Source organism: Drosophila gunungcola, assembly GCF_025200985.1.
Source record: "Drosophila gunungcola strain Sukarami chromosome 3L unlocalized genomic scaffold, Dgunungcola_SK_2 000009F, whole genome shotgun sequence".
In the NCBI taxonomy this organism is placed as follows: Eukaryota; Metazoa; Arthropoda; class Insecta; order Diptera; family Drosophilidae; genus Drosophila; species Drosophila gunungcola.
The window spans coordinates 1,816,421-1,840,291 of record NW_026453181.1 but is presented as its reverse complement, the minus strand read 5'-3'; the positions used below and the strand labels follow the sequence as shown (position 1 = coordinate 1,840,291).

At 38.6% G+C, this 23,871-nt stretch overlaps 1 protein-coding gene across 1 annotated transcript in view; it reads right to left on the bottom strand.

The window, feature by feature from the left end:
* LOC128259911 (glypican-6) overlaps positions 1 to 23,871 on the bottom strand; it is a 42,565-nt gene that overhangs the window by 17,595 nt on the left and 1,099 nt on the right. The gene's annotated exons all lie outside the window — the stretch shown is intronic.

Genomic DNA, 23,871 nt, shown 5'->3' with positions numbered 1-23,871 from the left:
ATAAATGATTTAATTTTGTGGCATTTCCAAAGGTTTCTTGGATCTTTTCCAGTCCCCCCATCTTCATTCTTCGGTAATGAATCTGGCAAAGAGCTGCAATAGATATCGAAACGAAAGCTAAGCAATGACAAGATCCTATTGTCTTGTGGTTGGGAAATAGATATTGTATCTTAGGCATATATAGATCAACCACTTTGATGGAAATGCATATCACCAATGAATCATGCATGTGGCACAACTGGAACGAGAGAGACTTATTAATTGTCTTGGACCCGAACCCAAGCAGGTGAACTTCAAATCTTTTGAATTGTGTAGCTTCCCGGCACAATTGATTTGCTCTTGAAAATCCATTTTGTGATAGCCTTGGAGGGGTTCCCATACAATATAAAGCCATTTTCAATAAAAGAAAATCTTAAATGGAATTTATTAATATTTATTAGAGCAATAACAACGGCGAGCGACACACACGGAGCGTTAATAATTAATTAAATCAATAATCGATGGCAGTTCCATGGAGAAGAGCAATTTAGCGACTGAGAATGAGAGAGAGGAGAGGTTAGAGCCCAGAAATAAACTCTACGAAATCCATGTGGACATAATCGAGCATAAATTCCCCAAAACAAAAAAGGGAAAATGAGGAAACCATCCCAAAAAGTCAAGCTGTGAGTGGCAACAAAGCGGAGAAAAGGTCAGAAGAAAACGGGGGAGACGACAACAAATTAGGCAATGTTTGGGCAGGTAGACGAAAAGGAAAAAAGGATGGTTTGGTACAAGAGTGTATACTATATAGCACATAGGATGGAATACACCCCGAAAATGCTAATGTTGCATGCCACATAATCCTGTTAGAGACGCGTGAATGAGACTGCCAAGCTTGGACTCCTCTTCCGTTTGCATGTGACAACATAATTTGTGGGCTCGGCCCTACTTTATCTTAAGGTCCAGTCCCGATGAGCCCGCTGATGATTATTAATCACACACATTTCTGTTTGTCTTTTGGCCGGCATACTTAATGAGCTTCGAACAACTAATAACTGGGCTTTATTTGACAGTTTATGGCCATTTAATGTTGAAGAGAAATTCGGGTTTTTTCGCGGCAGGGGTATAAATTAACATAAGCAAATTGGAGAACTTCTTGGTCCGAGCCAAAGTCAAATGTCACGGAGACGAACAGTTTTTATAGCACTTAAAAGCCCATCAAATAAAGATATCACTTGAGGCTCGTGGGGAGTTGCAACAGACCCACAACACGACGTTCCCTCGTTCCCCACCCAAACGCCAATTATATTTAGACAACGCTTTGGGTTGTTGCAACGCCCACGCTTCTTTTATGGCACCCTCATCTGAACTCGGGCTAAAATATGATTATATAGACGCTACTCAGTCTGTCCGCCACCACTTATAAATTATCTTTAATGACAAGTGCACTAAACTAAATAAATTGTTGCCGACTTAATAACGTAATTCTCCTTTGGCCCACAAGTGGGCGTTGTCAGACTTCCCTCTCTTCGTAAATTCTCGAGAAATAGTTTAAACGATTTATGGATCTGCCAGCCGGGGATCATGTGTGTGGAAAACTTGCAGGGGGAACTGGGATTACAAGTGATAGATCGCGACACTTGGCGACAGGCAAGCAAATTTGTTACAAAATGTATTTCTGTGCGGGGGATATTTAATTGCTACCTAATAGAAATTTAATTTATTAAGTATTCACATTCAAATTTTTTGGAAGCAAAATTGTCTTATTTATTAACGTCATTTACTATTAAAATATTTATTTTCTTTAGAGTTGAAAGAATAATTTTATGTCTTATCCTTGAAAATATTGTTCCCAAAATTTCCTCGATGCATTTTCATTCAATTTAATCCGCCTTCTTACTTACTAAGCTCTTTTAAACTCACTAAAATCCCCCATTATTCCACTCCATCTCAAATTTCAACAAAAAAACTGCTGCTGACAACACGCAAATGAAGAAAAATGGCACTATCCGCATCATCATTGTGGTTCCTGTTGTTGGGACGCCTCTTCATAAAGCTTATACTCGAATGCAGACCAAAAAAAAACATTTATTTAAATTGAAATGCAACAAAAGAGATACAAAGGGGTCTGCTTACTGGAGTAGCTACATCATTGTCTGCTTCGCGCATTAGATGAATTTGCTTGCACTATAAAGGAAACTCAAAGGCAGACAGTGAAGCTCATGAGTGCGCGCATGAAGGCATATTTATTGCTGATAAATTGTTGGCTTATTTAGCCGCATTTAACAGCTGCCGCAGGCGGGGGAGGGTGGCAAAACATTCTCGCTTGGGGGGCCTTATTATTATGAAATGCCCAGTGCCTTGGTGCGAAATGCAGCTGTTTAATTAGCAGCCAACAGCGGACTCCGGCAGCCATCGAATCTTTCAATGGGGCAGCAGCTGCAACATCTACTTTCCGCTGTTGATATCAATCAATGGCAATTTATCGAAATTGAATGGTGTTGCACTCCATTACAGCGAGTGGAGCGGAGAGATTCGAGGTTGTTGCACTGCAGCAAAGCCAGAAAAATTCTCAAAAATATGAGAAAAAATAATCTAAATATACCCAGGAGAACTCGGCGGAATTGGAGAGATATTTTGAATTTTGGTTAACTTTTGAGCATGAAATAGTTTATATTTTGTTGTAATTTTTTTTTCTAACTCAATTAAAACGAGTATTTCTTTCTTAAACCTTAAAGCATATGCATTTATATACTTTGTTCAAAAATATTTCCCTTAAATTCCTTTGTTTCATTGCAATTCACATGTTCCTGATTTTCCTGGACTTAAAAATATTGAGAACAAAGTTCGATAAGTCAAATGCGTCATAAAAATAGTTATGACGACAAATAAAAACCACCGATATCGATTTCGAATGACGCAAGCGGAACAAATCTAGGCAAAGCCCCTCTCTCAGACCACAAGAAATAATATATGAATTGTGTCAAATTAATTTGCATAAATGGAGGATGGCGGGAGGGCAGCGATGAAAAATTATTAAAAATTCATTAGGAAGCGAATCAAGACAATTAAGAGACATCGAAGATCGAATAATCAAATCGATTTGAATCGAATAATCAGTGTAGCGTTCCACAAGCGAGAGTTGGCCACCATTTATCATTTCGTTCGGAGATCGAAATAATGCGAAAAGTTTTTTTTTTTGCTTGGGATCTCAAAAAGAAGGCCTGCCAAGATGATTCCTTCTTCCCATACTTGTGGAGAGATAATCCAAATAAACACTGGCGGAGAACAAAGCAAGCTGGATGATGATCGACCCAAGAGGCCCCTCAACTAATTGAGTGGGCAAATAAATGATGAAATGCTTCGAGTGGCCACCACTCCTCCTGACCCCAAGCACTTTGATTAAATTTGCCCGAATGACAATTCCTCCCATTGCGGATTTCAGCTCTTCAGTTAGCCAGAACTTGTCCACAGGAAGTTGCCACTGCCAGATACGACTACGAGTACTGATACAAGATGCAACAGTCGCCACGGGGAGCCGCATTCATCGAAAACTTGTTCTAGACCAAAAATAACCGGGGGAAAGGAGGCAAGAGTCGAACTCCAGCCGGAGCACATTCCACAGCCAGTCCCAGAACTGGGAAGAGGAACTGGGAAAAGTGCACTGGAAAAACTTAAAAAACTCAAAACCTTTCAAAGTCAGCTGAGAAGGGCGTTAAGTGAACATCTATTTACAGCACATGATTTAAAAATGTTTAGTCTATTTAACTCATTAAATCATTCATTAAACTTTCCAAAAGTTAATGTCATCAGGGCGTCTCTAAGCGTTCAAAAGTCTGTACATTTCTTTTAGTCATATGTTAGTATTCATTCATGATAAATATTTAGTTATTAATATGATTAATTGATGAAACATCCTAAATTTATGACTTCATAATTGTGTTTTTGCAGTGTACAATTTTATGAATCGTCGGTTTGAGAATGAATCTCTTTTTCTTGGGTGTCTGGGCCTTGGCCCACGATACTGGCCGGCGTTTCGGGGCGTTTACAACGCTTTTGGTATCTTGTATTTATTTAATTGACGTTTGTACGTGTTGGTATTATAAAATGATCGCGGCTGGCTCTCTCTTCGGAGGTTCTAGGCCCATAGGTCCAGTCGCCTCTTTGGGGGCAATTATGACAGCATTTGGGGCGTTGCTGGACATGCATGTGGGGGCAATAGATCGCCGTCGCCTTGCAGTTTTTGCACTCTGAGGCTCTGTGTGTGTTTAGTTTGCTCTACGTGCTGGAAGGATAATTACCTTGGCCACTATCCAACTCCCCACTGAACTGTCTGCCTTTTGATCTGTCTGGGTGTTAGTTTATTAAGACTAAAGTGGGATTTTAATGGCCTGAAATATGCCAAGCGAACTCAAATTGCCAGGCAAACGAAATGATCTTGGGGATTTTCGTGCAAAAAGGAACTCTAGATTGCGATTTCGAGTCGGGAAAACATTAGTGGATTGAACCCAGACATGATTTAGTAAAAATGGTGGTTAAATGGTGGCCTATAAAAATGTTTACATCACTAAAATTCGTTACAACTGTTAAAATTTCTCATAAACACCATTTCAAAATTATTAAAGGTTCCTAGTGAAACATGTTTTTTAAAAGATATACATACCTATTCATGGCCTCAACTTTCTCACGCTATGAAGATGTCAAACACCCAAAATCCACCCAATAAATAAACAGCCATAATAATAACAATTTAATACCTCAATTGAAAAGCCATTAAGAACGAGTCTAGTTTGCAGGTTACTCGAAAAAAACCACCGAAAAGGGGGAAATGAAATTCGACATAAATTAAAACTGGTAAGAAATACCGGACGTGATTGGATGATATACAACTATTGGACGGCTCAACGATCAAACAATCACAATCAATGAAGCTATTCAGGAAAGATGCTCTCACAGACCGAACTGAAATTGAGTTGTAGTTGAACCCGATCTGAAAAGCAGACCAGACTCCAGAGGAATGATAAGATCATCGCCTTGCCAACTAATAACAGGCAATAATGGCTGGCCGACGCTTAAGGATATGACTTGGCAAATTGTGCGCATTATTAAGACTCGGGGACCGAGTCGAGACGAGTTCTCTCTCTCGTTAAGATCTTTCGGATCCGATTATAACCATTAACACATTTTGTTGCCTCGCTCAGACAATTTTATGTCGACAATTAAAAAATCAAATAATATTTGTGGCCCTGTCCCAGAGATGATGCGCAGAAATCGGAGATCTTTAGAAATGTAAACAGATTCGGAATGTTTTGCTCTCAACTGAATCGAGTGATACAAGCATTTAGGGTAAGAAATATATTTCCTTCAGACAGGTAATTAATCCATTAGCACATTTTATATATTTCATCGGTAGTTCGAGTCTCGGGAAATCTAAACGATAAACAAAACAAAAGGTAATCATTTATCGGGCTTCGTTTGTCTGCAGCTGTTTGTATCTATCTAATGCCGATTGTGCTGATCTAAGCTAATTCAAATAAACTCGTATCAACAAGTAATGTTAACACTCCACCGCCAATTTCAGCATTCTTGTTAGCTTTAATAGAAAATATTTTGCTGTCATCACAGCATTCGTGTTAGCATTATTAGAAAATCTTTTGCTGTCATCACAGAGCCGTCATGATGGGTTATTTTTTGGCATATAGATGTGATCTTTAAAAATTTATCTGTGCATATAAAAGTGATTGAAGATAGATTGAAACATTGAACGGAAATTGCAACGATCTTGCCCTTAATCTATTAGTGTTATATGCAACATTTGGAACGAATCCAGCTATAAGCAATCGACTTAGTTTCAATCAACGATCATAGCGATTTTCTGTCTGCTTTTCTTCTACGTGGGTTATCAGTAACCCGATTTTTCCCCTCCCGTTTCCCCTCACCCATATCATTGACAAGAAATCTTTAACCCAAATCAAATTTAAAAAAAAAGACACAACTTGTTGGAAACTTTGGTGATTTATGTGTACAACTAATTGAGGATTTTCAAAGTAAACCCAACCCGTTCACCATTTTTTTGGTTGTTGCTTGGGTGTGTGCCACTTTCATTTTTGTATTTTTTCCCCACACAGTGATCGATTTGTACAAACAAAATGCCAAAAGATAACAATATAATATATAATAATTGATTAAAATTGAAACGCCACATTATCGCACAGAAAGAAAACCATTGGTAATTCAATGGAATTTCGTTTTTTGTGCCCATTGAAGAAAAGGGAGGGAGAGGACCGCACACCCAGATTAGATTACTGCAAATTGACACATTTTTCTGTGTGCTGTCAGTTACCAGTTGGAAAAGTTGGAAAAGTGGGAAAAGTGCCACTCGAGCGGATTCGTTGCGCTGCATTGAGCGCATTTTCTCCGATTCCCTGACGAAATCTGTGCGGGGGCTGCTGCCACTGATGATTCCCATAATGAGAGCATTAAACGCTCAGTTCCCCTTCACTTTGTTCTATTCTGCGTTACGCATTATCCCTTTGAGTTCCATTGTTATGGTTTCGGCAACGCCTCTTCCTGGTAACCAAACTCCCGCTTTTTGTTACAGATTCGTAGCGCTCACACACCTCGATTTCCTCCCATCACCTGGCGGGATGAACATTGCATGATTAGCCCTAATAATCCCGACCCGAACATTGAGTACGCGCCTATTAATGGCCGCAGGATATCTAGAACATTCGGCGGGGGTTATGGCAAGGAACTACTAACGTTTATCCAGCGGAAACGATGGCTGAAATTTATATTTTCCATTTCTGGAATGCTTTTAGTGGCGGTTTGTTCGGTCAGGATAAAGTATAATTAATGCGTCTTAGATTGGCTGACGATTTATGTTTGCTCACCAAGGAATTGTGTTGGAAACAAACACATTATTCATTTTCATTCTCGCAATTTTATAAAATCGATATTTTTCAGTATTCTGGGAATACGCTGTAAAAAGGGTTTTGTGAAAATAATATTTTTTCGCATGTTTCTTAAAACCGCAAGGTATGGTAGTTATACACCAAAATGTACCTTTAAACGCGTTTTTCGAAAGTAGTGCTTTTTTCAATTGTTCAGAAAGCATACCGATATGTTTGGACGAGTACGATTTTCGATTTTTTTTGTTCCAGTTTTAAAAAATTCAAAAAGTTACGTAAAAAATTTAATTATTCCCTTATTGTTGCATAACTTTTGCTAATTGCAAAATAATAAAAATCTGCCGCGGAAGAACATAGTCGACGTAACTACGAAAGTAATGAATAAAATTTTTCTGATTTCGGACCAACCCGCTCGCCTAAACATCAACGCTGCATTTTTAAGACTCAACAGCCAAAATAATCACCACTAATCAGTATCTGAAAAGTGTCTATCAATCGACTGCGAAAAGATACAAATGTATCTTCCGCCATGTAGGCCTACAGCTTCTCTGATTAATAGAAAAATACCCACTCGCAGGCAAAGTTTGTGGTGCTTTTTATCAGTCTACCCACCCAGATGGATGCAACTTGAAACTGCAGAGGCAAAAAAACTTATGAATTCAGTTGGTCTGAGGAATCCGAGTATCTGTCTCCGAGGCGAGCGAGTAAAGTGCTTAAAAAGACATAAATTAAACACTCGGCTACCTGTCATCATCATCCACACATCGTGTCGGCATCACAAAGCTTTGATTTCAACAGGGTTTCCCCAGCCCTTCCCCTCAATCTCCTTCAGTCGCATCCTCATTGTTGTCGAGTGTTGTTGTGTCGTGTATTCTACACACAACCTAACAATTAAGCCTCGCCTCTCGTACACTCGCGGGCACATCAAAAATGCATGTAACATAAAAGTTGCAACCACTTTCGCAATTCACAAGAAACAAGTCTATAAAAATGGAGTGAAAATAAGACTGATGTTAATTGAGGAATTTAATGCGAGGCTATATTATTAAACTGACAAACGAAATAAAAGTCTTAATAGTAAAGGTAGACATACGCTTTTCTTTGGCATAATCTAACATAAATATATCAATCTAAAACGCTCCTGCAATCTTTGTTGGTGAAACCAATTCAGCTTAAATCCCTGCGTTCTCTTGCAGTGTAGTCTACCTTCGATATTGTCAAAGTCCCAGGTTCTCTGTTTTTCTTTTTTATTCTGCTGCTGTTGCCACACATATAATAAAATGCGTTTTTAATTTGCAGATGCGCGTAAAAACGAAGAGCAGGCTGGGGGAAGAGTTAAAAAAAACTTTGCATCTGTTCGCTCTGTCTCGTTTTTGTTTTTATTGTCGCCGCCCTATGGATGGTATGGAAATTATTCGCAAGTGGCAAAAGTTATGCCAGCCGTCAAGCCATCAGACGGGGCGTGGCAATATGAGGCATAGTGATGGAGATGAAGCCCCGAGAAGCGGAAGAACGACCACCTGTCTCTGCAGCAGGTGCAAAGCTTGGATGCGCCAAGTCGAATCATTGAGAAGCGCCGAGAACGGCCGCAATTAACGGGTATCAGTAAAAGTAAAGAATGAGGAACATTAAAAGGAGGAATTTTAAGAAATAAACCTTCAAATAAAACAGAAGGCAGTTTGCGAACATTAATAAAGTTGGAGAATGAGGAACATTAAATATAAAGTTAAGCTAGGAACATATATATATATAATACGAAGGCAAGTTCTCTTAACAAATAAGTTCGTTTATTTTTAATTACATTAAATGGGGTTAATTTGAATGTATAATTATTGAGTTTTTATGAACTCAAAAAACATAAAGGATTCTTAAAGAAGTTTAAAACTTATTTGTCGATTTCAAAACAGATAACCTTTTGCAAGGCTAACATAAATTCTTTAGTTTTCGAGTTACTTAAACGATTATCTTTTCATGCTTATTTCCACCTAACAAACCATAAATTTCCTATCTTAGTCATTGACCATCCCCCGCATTCCTTGACTCGTTGGCCCTGCGACATTGACAATCTCCAATTGCAACTTCCCACTGCAACAAAGGAGGAAACCCCTGCTTTTTCAACCCGCTTACATGTGCGTAAGAGTTGTATCTTCATAGCCAGGTTGCAGATAACAGAGACATTCACCGGGGGAAAGGATGGCTACAGGGGGAAATGCCTCAAATGCCGACACAAAGCGAATAAAAAAGCGGAGGCAGCTACGACGACAACGAAAACGACAACTCGCTCCCCTCGATCCTAGGCGTTTTACTCTAGGCGAGGAGTTGCCCGTGGGTAATGAAATATTGCCATGTGCCAGCGCCTGCGCCTCCTGACTGACTACCTATGCAGCCATCCCCCCTCTCGTTCCGCCCCTTCTGGCCCACCTGTCCCGCCCCCCTTTGAATTGCAAATGTTTGCCGGCAACAGCTGCTGTTGCTGCTGCTGCTGCTGCTGCTGCTGCTGCTGCTTCTGCTGATTTTACTGCTGGCGGGATATGTTGTTGGTGTAGGTTGACAAACAAACATGCCAGCGCATAAAACAAAAAAAAACCAGCATAAGCAACAAAAGAACACAGAGAAAAAAGGATTCTAAAAAGAATAGCTCATTTGTTATTAATATAATATGAAGTATTTAACATATATGAAATTTTATTTTTGTGTTTTTAGATTGCATTAATAAATCATTTTTATCCAAGTGAAGACTAGATTCAAATAGTAATAAGCAAACTGCGTTTTTGAAACTTAGTTTTAAGAATAGGAGAAAAATACTTTATAAAAAAAAATCGTAAATGGAAAAAAAAATGTTAAAAAGGTAATCATGATTTCAATTAAATGCTTTCTGTGAAAATTTTAAATTAGCTGTGTTTTCTTCGGGGTTTGATTATTTTATGTCTCTATTTTGCTCAGTGAATTAGAAGCAGCGGCAGCAGCACCAAAGGAGTCAAAGTGAGGAAGGGAAGCACTTGAATCGCCGCCTCCTCGACTGCCTTTCTCGCCAGCTTTTGGTCTCCGGGTTGCACTTGAAAAAAAGCGACTGCCGCATGCCTCACCTGCCTGATATCGTCCCTCACCTCTTCTCTTCATCCAGCTGACTTCCTTCTATTTACCTCTTGAACATGAGTCGAGACTTACGAAATTCGCATTCACGTTTTGGCTTTTTACCTTTGCGCCTATTTATCATCAAATGCACCAAAGAAAGATGGAGCACAGAAGTTGATAAAGGGGAGAAAGGATTCGGGGAAAGAAGGTTAAGGCCAGCTGCTTAAAAGAAAATAAAATCAAATATATTATGCAGCTGGAATACTCTTCTATTTTTAAAATATTAGGAAAAAGCAATTTTTCAAACTTGACATATTAAGGAGTAACTATTTTTATGAAATTTTCAGTGTGGATAATAGGGCAGACTAAAGCATTGGTTTTTGTTTTAGTTGTAATGAATCAATTGAATTTTAAAAAATAATTAATTTTAAATCTACCTTTGCAGGTAAAGGAGTAAAATCTGTAAAACCTTTAAGATCGTCCAGAAACAATTTCACTGGGCTTACTTTATTGTAAAACAAAAAACATTTTCACATGAGCAATGCGATGGTCAATAATGATCAAAGTATTAGAAAAACTCACAGTACTCCTGCCCTAAAAAGCAGAGTATCAATGGCATTGCTGCCATGCAAATGCACTTGAGTAGAAAAACCTAACGACGTCGACATGTGATACCATTTAAACCTGGGTCTGGGACTGGGACTTTGACTCCGAATCCGACTTCTCGATTTCTCGACTGCGACTGGAACGTGGTCTTCCATGGCAACGAACCATGTGGCGGACGATTCAGCAGCCCAGCAGCCAGGTCCGACTGCAATCAGGCAAAATTGTTGCCAACTGTGCTCCGCATTCCAGAGAGCCTGCTCGACTTCTTCTGTATGGGAGTACGTCCGAAAATAGCGTGAGAAAGGAAAATATTGATTCAGGGACCGGGGGCGCAGCAAGGAGCTCCTCATCCGGCGATATGCAAAGCGCGATTAAATTCTTTGGCCTCGGCCCGAAAAACCGGCTCATGCTTCGGCTCCCCAGCCAAAGGTGCTAAATGAAGTTCTTAATTAAGTGCGAGTGGCAGCGAGAAAAATGAAAAGGGAAAAGGGTCCGCGGAATGGGGAGAACGAGTTTTATTGGCACATCGTTAGCCTCGGGATCCTGCATTTATTGCATAATTTGTTAATGAGGAGGGTGTGGTGGGGAGGAAAGAGTTTACAGACACGCTTCGTGGCAAATGACAAATTAGCATTGGAATTGGTCGAAAATCGAGCGCGTGAGAATGGAATGTCGTTGGAAGGGAAATAGCCATATAAGCAAAGATGATGCACTCAATGATTGAAACTCTGCCTGAACTGACCGCTTATCTTATCGGTCTTGTTTGCTGCCTGGTAACCCTATATCAGATGATTTATAGACAGAGTATCAAACAAATACTATCTGATTAATTAAGATAATGAAGTGAGAGAATATTTTCATGCTTTTAGTGAAAAATAAAGTTTAGTTTCTTTTAAAAAATCATGCCAAACTAAAGGAAGATTCCAAATGTGATTTTTGGCAGAAAATAGTCAATTCTATTACCATAATACAAACTTTTTTAATATTTAAACAAAAAAACGTTTGTTGAGTTGATCAATAAATCAAATAAAACGGAAGGAAACTTCAAGAAAAAAGGGCAAGCGATATTTTAGCAATGTTTTCATCTTTTTCCCAACCTGTCCTAATAAGTTCCCGCTCGCTAATAATTTTTTAAGGTAGGCACTAACCCCACTTACAGACCCCCATAAATTACAATTTAATTAACATTTTCCACATTCCACAATACCATTAGCAAGGAACACATAAATAATAAAAACAAAAGGGGCAAGAAGAACACCTAAAAAAATGATTATGATTAGAGAAACGAAGGGAGATGAAGTTCGGAACCCAGGCGATCCTCATAATTAAGCGACATTTGCCGGCATGACATGCAACATGCTCGAGATTAACATAAATTTCCAGATACCAAAAGGGGAAACTCGAAAATTTTATGGACCGCAACAAAGTAGAGGGCAAAGAGTAAAAACAGAAAAAAGTGCGCAACCCGCGCACCTGTCAAAGTCAAGATAAAAATACAAATTATGATTATTATGTACTTGACATCAGACAAAACAAGAAGGGATATTGCGAGGGTAAGCGTTGGCGTGTGGTAATTGGTGGCGATGAAAATATTTCCGAGCCGTCTTCTAATTATTAGCGCTAATTCTTTGTATATAAAAAAATCTCATCCCCTCGCTTCAAGTGTCGAGTGTCTCGCAGTTGATTGAAAGATGTGCCTAATTGATAGTCGAGCACGAGGCCCCTTAAAAAGCGGCGACCGAGAGAGACGAGCCGGGAAAAGACAAGATGAGACATCATCAAGTGCGTGTCATTGTGTAATTTGGGCTTGATTATTATTAATTTGCAGACGCCGCCAGCGTTGAGGTTTTAAAACTGAAGCTGTTGAAGAGGGAAATCGGGGAAGGTCTCAGTTTGATGAGAAGGTCTCTTAACCGCAGGCCAAAAAAGAATTTTTATTTGATTTGCTAATGAACGGGCCGTAGGGGTATTATGCTGATAGATCACAGGAAATGGTAGACTTACATAAACTGTTTTGAAATCGAAGGAAAAAAGTTGAGATGATCGCTGGGAACTTACCTGTAAAGAGAGTAAAGGAAAATTGTTTTAGATTAGATGTTGAAATTGTACGAGGCTATTTTTAAGTACGGAAGATCATGCAATGGTTCTTTATAAAAGATGCGGTTAGTAAGACTTAAAATTAAAAGAAGGCTTGTGTGTTTGGTAATTTATTTTAAATAGCTTCAAATGGCACATATCATCACTGTTCTTTTTATAAAAAATCTCTTAAAACATATGATTTACTATAAACTTCACATAAATGTCTAATACTGGTATATATAAAGGGAGCTGTTCTTCATGAAGAGTTTAAAAAAAAATGTAATTTGTTGTTCATTATATTTATTTATGTATTAAAGTTTTTATTTTGTATCCGAAAATATAAGAGTTTAATAAAGTATAGATTTTGTAAATGTTGCTGTGCCAAAAGCTCATTAGGTTTTAAACTAGTTCCTAAAACTCTCTAAAATAGACTTTGATTTATGAAAACTGCTTTCCCAAAGTTTTTGTTCGGCTCAAAGACTTTTAATGCCCTGACACCTAACAGAGATGTTCCCTTAACCATCGATCTCAGACAATTGACTGCTCTTCAAGTCACTTGCTAACCAATCTTTGAGCGAAAAAACCCTTATGAAACTTCAAAAGTCTAGCCGGGTCTGGGCGGCGTCTTCTGGTTATGTTTTTGTTGCGCCCAAGAAGGGCTTCGAAGTCAAGAGTTGAAAACCCAAGTTCAGAGGAAAAATAATATGCACAGTCGAGTCCCACAGCGAGTTGCGTTTTACAGCAATCCCATGTAAGTGCCATGTGGCCATAATGCACTCGTTTGCGTGTGTATCTGTGTGTGCGCAACACCTTTTACCAAGAAACAACAGCAACAACAACAGCAACAATTACAGCAGTCATCACCTTTGGTGGTTTCCAGTCGTCGTCGGCGCCCTGTGAACCTGCTGAAAGTCTCAGCTCAGCAGAAACTACCTAAGCAGCCCGAAAATAACCGAGATATATGTAGGAGATGGAGGAGATGGAGGAAAAAAGAGATCCATAGAGAACCCTTTTCCGGGGAGGGGGCGGACGACAGGTGGGGGAGTGTCTGCGGTAAGCGAGTGACTGGATGTTTATTGTCTTACGTCTTGGAAGTTATAAAACAAAGCGTCAATTGACTGCTGCCGTCTGACTCTCAATTCTACTCCTGCAATCTGGGGTCTTCGGTTTTTTGGCCCTGTGAAATTAACATGAATGTTTGCCCAAAAAAAATAAAAGAAAACTACTCCTTTTTCGTCTCTGTAGAAGCCGACAAATTCCGGAGGAGCGGTGAAGAGGAACTGCTAATAAAGGAAGTCAAGAAGACCACAAATCGAATGTGGGAATTTCGTATGCCAGGAAAATATTTAAATCGAGTTGAATTAAAGCGATAAATTACACTAGATACAGGCGATAATAAATGGGCATGACTTAAACGATAAAATTATTTGTGTTTTGTGTACCTTTGAAGGCTTGAGAACTTTTAGTACATCTACATTAAAGAATCTATAATTCCATTTATTATGGTATTATTTGTGGTATTTATATTTGTAACAATGTTTTGGGTCTAAATACATTTAACAACTTCCCTTTCACAAGCAATATCTTAACTTTCATCATAAAATATATTCTCTCTTTTAACGGCAAAGCTGCAAAAACAATCTCAGATAATTGAAACCCCAAAGTGAAACTGGGCCATAGCCAGCTTTTAAGCAATGTCCAGAGCTCAAAGGAAATCTGAGAGATACCGACAAGAGGAGCCACATCATTACGTTGTAAGGCCTCTCGCCCCGTGATCTCCTTTTCTGGCCATTTCACCTCCTCACTTTTCGATCCTTAATGGCTGCAAAACACGCGTCTTATAACGGTTTTAATGAAACACATAAATTCAGGTTGAGTTCCTGGCGAACGCCTCAGAAAAGTCGACTTGGGTGAGCCCCCTCTCTTCTCGCATCGACTCTTTCTACTCAATCGCCCGTGAGCGTGAGCGTGAGCAGTTTACTTAAAAAATATCTTTTCGAATTGTTTTCATTCATTTTTGTTGAGTTTTAACGCTTTTCCCCAACTCACTTATTAGCTGTAATTTTGCTGCTTGAATTACCGAGTAATCAAAGCCAAGCTGGGAGAGATTTAAGGTGATTTAAGTGTCCGATAACCAGAAGCTTGAAAGTTTTTCTTATAACACACCTAAACCATTTTCTACATTTTTTTAAAGTTCACACCTTACCAAATTTTTAAATATATTATAATTTTTAGTAAATTTATCTTAGAGAGTAAAAAGTAATCAAATTATTTAACATAAAAAAATCGATAACATCAATAATATAACATTTTAAAAGTTTCCCGATAAGACAAATAACCTTTTATTTAATTTAACTTTATAAATTACTTTAAAGTCAGTAAATTGAGTATATTGTAAAACGTTATACTTTAAAGCGTATCCTTTTGTAAGTTGCTATCCTTTTTTGCGCAATTTACGAGGTAAAAATGAATGGAAATGAGTTACAACGATGGATGATGCCGACAAAAGATATGCCTCTGACTGAATCTCTGGGCCCTGGCCATAAAGAATCCAACACTATGGAAGGCCACTCAACTGTGGAACAGGTAACCCGAAGGAGGGCGAACGAACGGACGAGAGGACTGACAGCGGACAGGATACGGACCCACGAGCAGACGTCGGTAAAACTACAAAAAAGAATCGAGTCGAGTCGCGTTGAGTTTGCTTTGAGGTGAAAGAAGAGATTTTCCCATTCCCTCCGACTTTTTCTGATTCCGTTTCTGGTCTTTCATTTGATTTCAATGAACTGTCTTTCTTTGGCCGCAGAATGTTGCAAGTGCGGGCCGAGAACAGCCAAAACAAATAGCTGATAAAAAATGCAATTTGTATCTATGGGAAACAGATGCGAGTGCGGAACAGAGATGGTTGTACGAGAACTGATACTTTAGTTTGCCTAATACCAAAACCAATAGCACAAAAAAGGACAATTTCTTCTTGTGGGGATTTCGTTGTTTGCGTTGTAATTGTAAACCATTTGTCAGCAACTTTTCCATATAGTTAATTTCCCCTCTCTTTTACTCTTTATTTTGCCATCTCCTTTCTCCAAAGATGCCGGAAATGTCTTTATTTGCCTTTGAATTCAATAGTCCGGGCCTTTAGTCGTTTGTGTAATTTATGTGTCATTCTGCTTATGGGATTTAGTTTCTATTTCGTTATTTTGTTTGGTTATTCAAGAAGCTCTGTTCAGAGAAAAATTGTTTACTGTAGAACGTGTTACTGAAAGATACCGTTTAATTTTTATACCATTTTACATAATATAATATCATGTTGCATTCTTAAATAATATAATAATTTACTATATTTCTTTAACAGAAATGTTATCTAAAAGGTTGTCTATTAATATCGGCAACAACAATAAATTTAATCTGCTTATTTCCAAACTTTTCGCCAACTGGCATCCTCCCACCACATCATAACTCAACCAAGGACAAGATTCGCTTGGTAGCAACTATCTCATAACCATTTAAAATATTTGTTTTTATAACTTGATTACTAGTCGACAGCTTCCTTATGCAAAACCTCCTCCAAAAAGAGAAGAACAAACCAAATTCCGCATTTATTTCAAAGATGCGTGGGTAGGAGCCAAAAACTCGTTTAAGTTCCACCAACAACTAAAACCCATACTATAATGCCAAGCGCCAGATTGAGCTCCAGTCTTCTTTTTCAGGCTCATCTTCATGTGGGTTGTTGTCTCTTAAATTTATCGCTCATCGTTTTCGACTTCTACGCATTTATGTTTTGATTTTTATTTGAGGTTTGCTTTTTATATTTTTACCTTGCCTTTGTCAAAATTAGTTTCCATTTTATTATCGGCACCTTAAAGAGGGAGATAGAGGAGGGAGGCGCTGACGGGTTTCCGGTAGCTTTTGGTCAATAAAACCCACAAATTTATGACCTCTGAACAACGCTTCAACCCGTCGTGGTAAAATATTTTATACACGAAATTAATTTTTGTATTTTTGTGGGTATTTTTTTACGGCCGTTTAATGTGTTTTATGCCTGGAGGTCTATGGTATAATGAAATTGTCAACAAATTTAATAGCATGTCGTAGGGTGAGAAGGGGCAGATTATACTGGCTGCAGCATTCTTTGTCCATACAAAAGCAATCTCCTTGAGTTGATCCACGGTAATCTGCCCTCCATACACAAAGCACATTCATCTCTCCACTTGAGCTGAAGAAGAATAAACAGAAACTGGACCAAAACTAATTGAATACCATTATTTGCCAGATTAGGACAACGCATAACAAATGGACAAGGTTAGGCGGAGATTTGCATGGAGAACCCTTAACGAACTGTGGGAAATGGAATTTGAAGCGGCAGAAGCCGGACAGGCAATTGCATTTTATTGTAATTGCAAAACACTAAAAGGAGATCAGAGCTGGAAAACGACCTTTGACGAAGTTGAAGGCTGGGCCTGCGGATAAGAGCCCTTCTCGTACCTCGGTCCGGCCATTTAATGAACTTTTGGGCACGCACGTAGAGGCCCGGCATTAATTACAGGCTCACTGCGAGTCGGAGCTGGAGAGTTTGGGCTCACATCTTGATTTTCCGAGGGGCCAAACATTCTCCGGCGTAGCCTCCATTCGCCGGGGCAGTGTTATCTGCAAACGCGCCATCAAAGTAGGTGGCGCAAATTAACAAATCTTTCATGTGACCCAATTAAATCAACTCGAACCCAGCGGCCGGCGGGTTTGGGTTCTCCGGAGCTGTTGGCCCCGGCAATTTGGCATTCGTCATGCTCGCCAGGCAATGAAAATAACCGAAGGCACTCGACGGTGTCTGGATACTGGGTACACAGGAACAAATATATGATCACATTGGACAATAAATGGTTGAATAATATTTTTATTTTACAGAGTAATTCAAGCCGTTTATATATATTTTTTTGCTTGCCAAAATAAAAAAAAAGTCTTTAGAAACGAGACAAAATTGTGAACATCTACATTTTTTCTTGCCATGTATTGGTCCATGGGAAGCGTAGAATCTGCCTTGGAGGGGAGACCAAAAACCGTCTGTGACCAACTGGAGGTTGTTGAGGGAGTCGGTGCATCGAAATGGGTAATGAGGATCTCTAAAGAAGAGGCCAGCATTTTACCACAGAGCTAATTCAAGGATTGCTTTTATAGATCAATTTCAAGGGTAAGTTATTTTAAGAATCTACAACAGAAACAAATAGTAAGAGCTGTTGATATAATAACTTAAACTTTTTTTAGAAGCTTCAAAAGATTCATATCTAACTGAACTGCGTATGTATGCAGGTTTTTCTTAAATTTTCCGTAAACGAACTATAATTTTTTTTTACTCAAAACTTGAGCAGCAAAGGTAATTTTTACTTAAATTTTTTTAAGCAAAATATAATTTTACAAAAAGTGTTTCCACTCTTTTAATTACCGTCTGCTTTGTTTTTACTTTTCTTAGTTCAGATTTCATAACAAAGTTTTCAAGAACCTCCCACTTCTTTAATCTTTTGCAAACTTTGCTTTCTTGGCATTTCTAGACTGGAGAACTGGTAGAGAAGAGTCTTAACCCACAACATGCTCATTATGTAAATGCTGGCTGCCTCCTCCCAACTGTCCACTCCCCTTTTTCTGCCGTTTCTTCTCCTGCACTTTGTGTACTATTATTATCTAGAGTCGGCATTTATAACTTTGTTGGAGTTGTAAGTTGGTTTCGCTTGTTTGTTTGCACGATTTAATGCTTCATTTGCTTGAGACTCAAAAGTGGGTGAAGCTAAAAAGGTTGGAGATTTGTGGGGTAGGAGTTTCCCAGCGAAGTACCAAACAAGGTAGTGAGGTTCGGTCACAGCTTCATCTGTGGCTCTTAGCTGGTTAACTACTTAATTATCTTTTTGGTTAAATGAAGCCGCCAAATGGTTGAGACCACTCTGTTTCCCCCCAACCTTCCTTTGGCTTATTAATAAACATGTTAAACGTAATTGTTATTCGGAGCTACCATATTAGGGGCGTGGCAAATTGTTGGGACTTACGTTATGTAATTACCCAACCATCTACTGCGTAATCTTTACTCCAAAAAAATCAGAGCGTGAGAAAATAAATCAAGAAATATGTATAGAAAAGTATTTAAATATTTAAAATGTAGGAAACACAAAAACTCCAAAATAAATCTTTATCGTTATAATAATACTTTTAGTAATGGTAATTAATAAAAATTTAAAGTATGTTATTACAGCGTAATGACAAAAAGAAAATCAGACCGTGAGAAAGTGTAACCACATTTCCGAAATGCTTTCGGCCTAAGAAATATCCTTGAAAGGCATTTCTTGATCTTAACACGGAGGTGTTGGGGTAAAGTTGGTCCAGAGAAACCACAAAAATAAATTAACAACAAAATGCAAGCTCTACCTATCTCTGTTCAGCCCTGTTAAGGCTTCTCTTTCTTTCTTTGGCTGCACTCCCGAAAAAGGTATTTCAACGTTGGCCATATATGAAAGTCATTGCTTCAACTGTTCGGATGGAATGAAGGCACGAAATGGACTCGGAATGCACCGAGAACTTGTTTAAGGAGTTGAGGCAAAGACAGAGATAGACGGAGCGAGCAGAAAGAGACGGCAACTGAGGTGAGACCACACAGGCAAAATGTTATCTCGCTCCATAAAGTGGCCACGTTTGACCTGCTCGAGATGACTGGGAATGTTGGACGTCTGGCCGAGAGTCTGGGATTCTCTTCTCTACCTATTTTTGGTATCCTCCTTCGACACTTGCCGGCAATTAAGTCGTTGGATCGGCCGGTTTCGTTTTCATTTTATCCCTTACTCGAATCCAACTTGAATCATCCGCGATCCGCAGGATTCATTCTTAGAAAATTTGCTGACGATTCGGCTTTTGTTGTCACAGCAGCAGAATCAGCAGCTGCCTGGGAGATCCCATTTGTGTCAGCATCGTCAGCTAATTACGCGAAATTGCCCAGATCTCCGATCTTTAGAGCGAGAAATCTCGGCAAGTGTTGACTTTGTAGGCGCAATGTCTGGGATGCCAGTGCCGATAAATGGATCAGATAGCACAGCTGGTTTTAAGATCGCCAAGCGATGATCTCAATGGGTATAAGCAGCCCCAAGGAACTCAGTAATTTTTATGGCACATTAAAGAAGAGATCGCGTGAAAGAGTTTTGCTATCGATCATGATCGCGGATTTCAATGTTCTGGGGAGCTTTGGCTAACCCATGTGTTAGGTGTTTTGGTTTAGTGGGTTATCTTTGATTTTTTGCCAATGAATGTTATTTAATTGGTTATTTGTTAATTAATTTTATTAGTTTTTTAATTTTTATTAACGCCTCGAATTTCGAAATCAAAAACTATATAAATCTTAAATGTCCCTATAAATTTCATATAATTTAATATTCGCATAGCCCTTAAAACAAACCTTTATTCAACCAATTTATGACCTCATAAACAAACTCTAGACAGCAACTCCTACTCGTTTATATCCCCTGCCCCCATCTAATCTGCATTCCAATCGAAACCCAAGCCCAATCCTCCATACAATGGTCAACAATTGCAGAAGTATATATCACATGATCACACGCCGACGACGCCGATGAAGATGATGATGATATAGTGCCATATAAACCGCTCGCTTCGTTTCTTCTTTTTACACGGCCAAGGAATGCGACAATGCAAAAAAAGGGCCAACAGAGGGAAACGGACGGAAGAGAGAGCGAGATGGGGCCATTTAGTTTTGGTTGCTGGAAAATGATTAATAGTCATGAGGTCGGTTGCCTTGGAGCGGGTGGTTTAAGGGGGCGGGCAGGGGCACTCGGCGGATGCAGTGCCGCTGGAGGAGTCGCCATCAAAGTGGAGCAACAGAGCACGGAAATACAGATATGATTATATTGGAGATTTTTCCCAATTCTTAAGTTGAAGATTAAATTAAATTATTGCTTTGATCATCCAAATATCAAAAATTGGTATTAGATAATATTTTATTCGTTGTGGAGAAACAGGCAACCACAGCAGCTAACAAAAATAAGCTTCGCGGCAAATTTCTTTTGGCAAAGGGCAGACAAGGATGGGTAAAGGATGGGAAAGATGTAGAATGAGAGGAAGCAAGGTGATCATTTATGTGTGAACTTGTTGTTTCAGTAAAAAGGATTTCAAAACTTCAACTAAAAGGTATTATAGTTTGTTTAGTTATTAATTGATATATATTCTTATATTTCTTAGTTAAAACTAAGCGAGTCATTAAAAAGTGTATAACTTACAAAACATACGTATATTCACAAACCAGTTTAGTAATCGCTCAAATATTTTGTTATTTAATTTAATTAATAATACAAATGTCCTACAACTTATTTCTTCTTCTTTAAAGGGTATTAAAACCTGCGATCAACGAAGTCAATCTTTTTCTCTCATTGAGTCTCTCTTGGCCGCTTCTCTGATATTATTTTTAACGATTTAATGTTTTGTGAACTGTTTAAATTGTGCAAACAATTTCAGCTAAGTGCCTGCCTTCCAATGATGATGATGGTGAGCCGAGGACGATGGTCAGGGGGTTAAAGTGGGTTCGCACAGCTTTTTGATGTGGCACAGGAAGTGCAACTTTAATGAAGCGTTTAAGTGTCAGCTGTTGTTGTAGTTGCTGTTGTTTGTCAGTGCAGCACGGAAGGTGCCATGCAGTTGTTGTTCCCGAATGTTTGTTGCTTTTCATGGTTCAATGAAAGGAATGCACCTAAAGTGTGAAGATGAGTGTGCTGGGAAATTGGCCAAAACACTTAAACGTGACCGATCGAAATTTCACTTTGAATATATGTATGCAAGAAATTTCCGGTTAGCAAAGCGGTAGTGACTTTTAAGTATTGATTTCCTAGTATTTATAGTTATTTTCATATTGATTTGATTTAACTATAAAAAAAATTGTTATATTTTCAGAACTAGTTAAAAGTAAATTATTTGTATAGTCTGTATTTACATATTTTACTTCATAAATACACTAATATAAAAAAAAAAAACGCTAACCAAAATAATTCCCATAACTTCCCTATGACAATAAGGTGGCCCCAAAATGTCTACGTTCCATCGAATTTTTTCCATCCATACATTCTTACGTCAAAGTTTTTTTTTAGTATCACTTATCGGAAATATAAGTTGGACATTATCAGCCGCACAGCCTCACCAGTTTGCTAACCTACATAGCCACGAAACCCAGCCAGAAAACCCTATAAAACACCTATCACAAAAGTAGTTCCCAGTTAAGCAATTCAAAAAGGCCTGAGAACAGGTCGGAAACTTTATCTAAATGCTGGCGCTTATCAGGCGGACATGGTACAAGGGAGGGGTCAGGTGAAAGGAAAGGGAACAAAATTGGGAATGCGAAGAAACGAATGAGAAGAGAGGGCCCAACACAAGAATTTATGACTCAGACGGCCAAAGATGGAGAGAGAAGCTGTGCACTCAGAAAAATTAAATTAAATCAAGTGTTCATATATATTAGAAAATATTTGGAGTTGCACATCAAAACTTTTCTGAAATTTGTAGATAAATTTGCTATAGTTGTAGAATATTGTACTTGCATATAAGGTCTTAGCCTTTAAAAATATAAATATTATTATTCCAAACAAACTTTAAAATTTCTCAGGTCTCAAAATTTATAAAGGTTTTGAACAAATTTTAAAAAAGATTTTTAAACAAATTCAAACATTTTATTTGTTATTCTTAGTGCTAAAGATACTGGAGTTGATGGGCGGGGATCAAGTGGTTCGGGAAGTAAAAGGTTCATATAAAAATGCCGACAGGGAATAAAAATCCTGAACTGCATAATTTAAACGATTTCAATGACACCTTGATTAATATCAAAGACAACACAAAAGGGAACTCGAGAACTGACCACTCTACCTGTTCCACACCCCGCCCCCTCAGCGCCCCCTCCCCCACCTGCATTTCCATGAAATTATGAACGAAACGCAACGCAACGCGCAGTGCATTTGACCAAAAGATAAAGAATAAGGAAAACATACATATAGGAGGGGAAAAAAAACCAATCAGGCAACGTTGAAAACCAAAAATAAACAAAGGCAGGGCTCAGGTAAAGGGCCGAGGGGCAAAGGGCAGAGGCTGCAACAGTTTACCTGGCAACAAATCAAACAACGAGAGAGGCGGCGGGCGAAGAGGAATGAAGAACGCTGCGCAACTTATTGCAATTAAGCGTGATTAATTCAGGATTTATACAAATTAACTAAAACCCACAGGCGATCGAGGTCGCGACTAGGTCCTCCCTTACCCTCTTCGACGATCCACCCATCGAACAACGTGTAAAAGCGGTGTGACAACATTTTTGCTCCTCCACTGACCAAAAAGACTTTTACAGGGGCTCCGCAGTCTCAGTTCCCTATATATAGAACAATAGCAATCATAGCAATTGTTATAAAAATGTATGATTCATAGCAATTGTTATTAAATATTGTTTCTTATTTTGACTCTTTAAACTATCTGATTAATCACTAGGTAAAAAAATTATCATATATTTTTTAGATAATGTAAAATTACCTTAAATTTGTGGTCTATTCTTATTCCCTTAACAAATAAAATTTTAATTTTTAAGAAAATATAACTAGTATAAATTGTCCATAAATAAATAATTAAATATTCCAGTTCTTGCCAACGAAGATCTACTGTGCGGCGGCTCTCTTACTCGTTTTATTTTCTTTTTTTGTTCATCAAAAAGGAATTTCTTGAGATTTTTCGTTGCTGCTGCTTCTGCCTTTTGGACTGGTCTTGGAAACTGGAACCCTTTCCCCCTTCACGAAAGGAGGGGTTTCGGATTGAGAAGGGACAAGACAGAGGGTTACGATGAGCGGGCGACGCATGCGCCAAGATCTCTCGGATGGACACGCTCTCCTCGATGGACTCTCTCTTATTTAAAGCCTACCTTGTGCTGCTGCTTACTCGCATTTCGAGTTGATTTGCGTGGAATTTCATTTCCTTCCAGGGGGCGCAGGGGGAGGAAAGTTCGGGAGGAGAACTTAAGACGCGTTGAAGGAGCAGAATGAATCACGGATTCGCAAAATTCGAAAGAGAGTTTTCTTTGTTTCTTTGTGAAACAAATTTGTTTCTTATCTCTTCTGATTTAGCAATGTTATGAAATATGAAATAATGCAAATAGTACATACACAAATATTTAAGAAAATTTGTATTGAACTTATAAATGAATTATTATTTTTTAGCT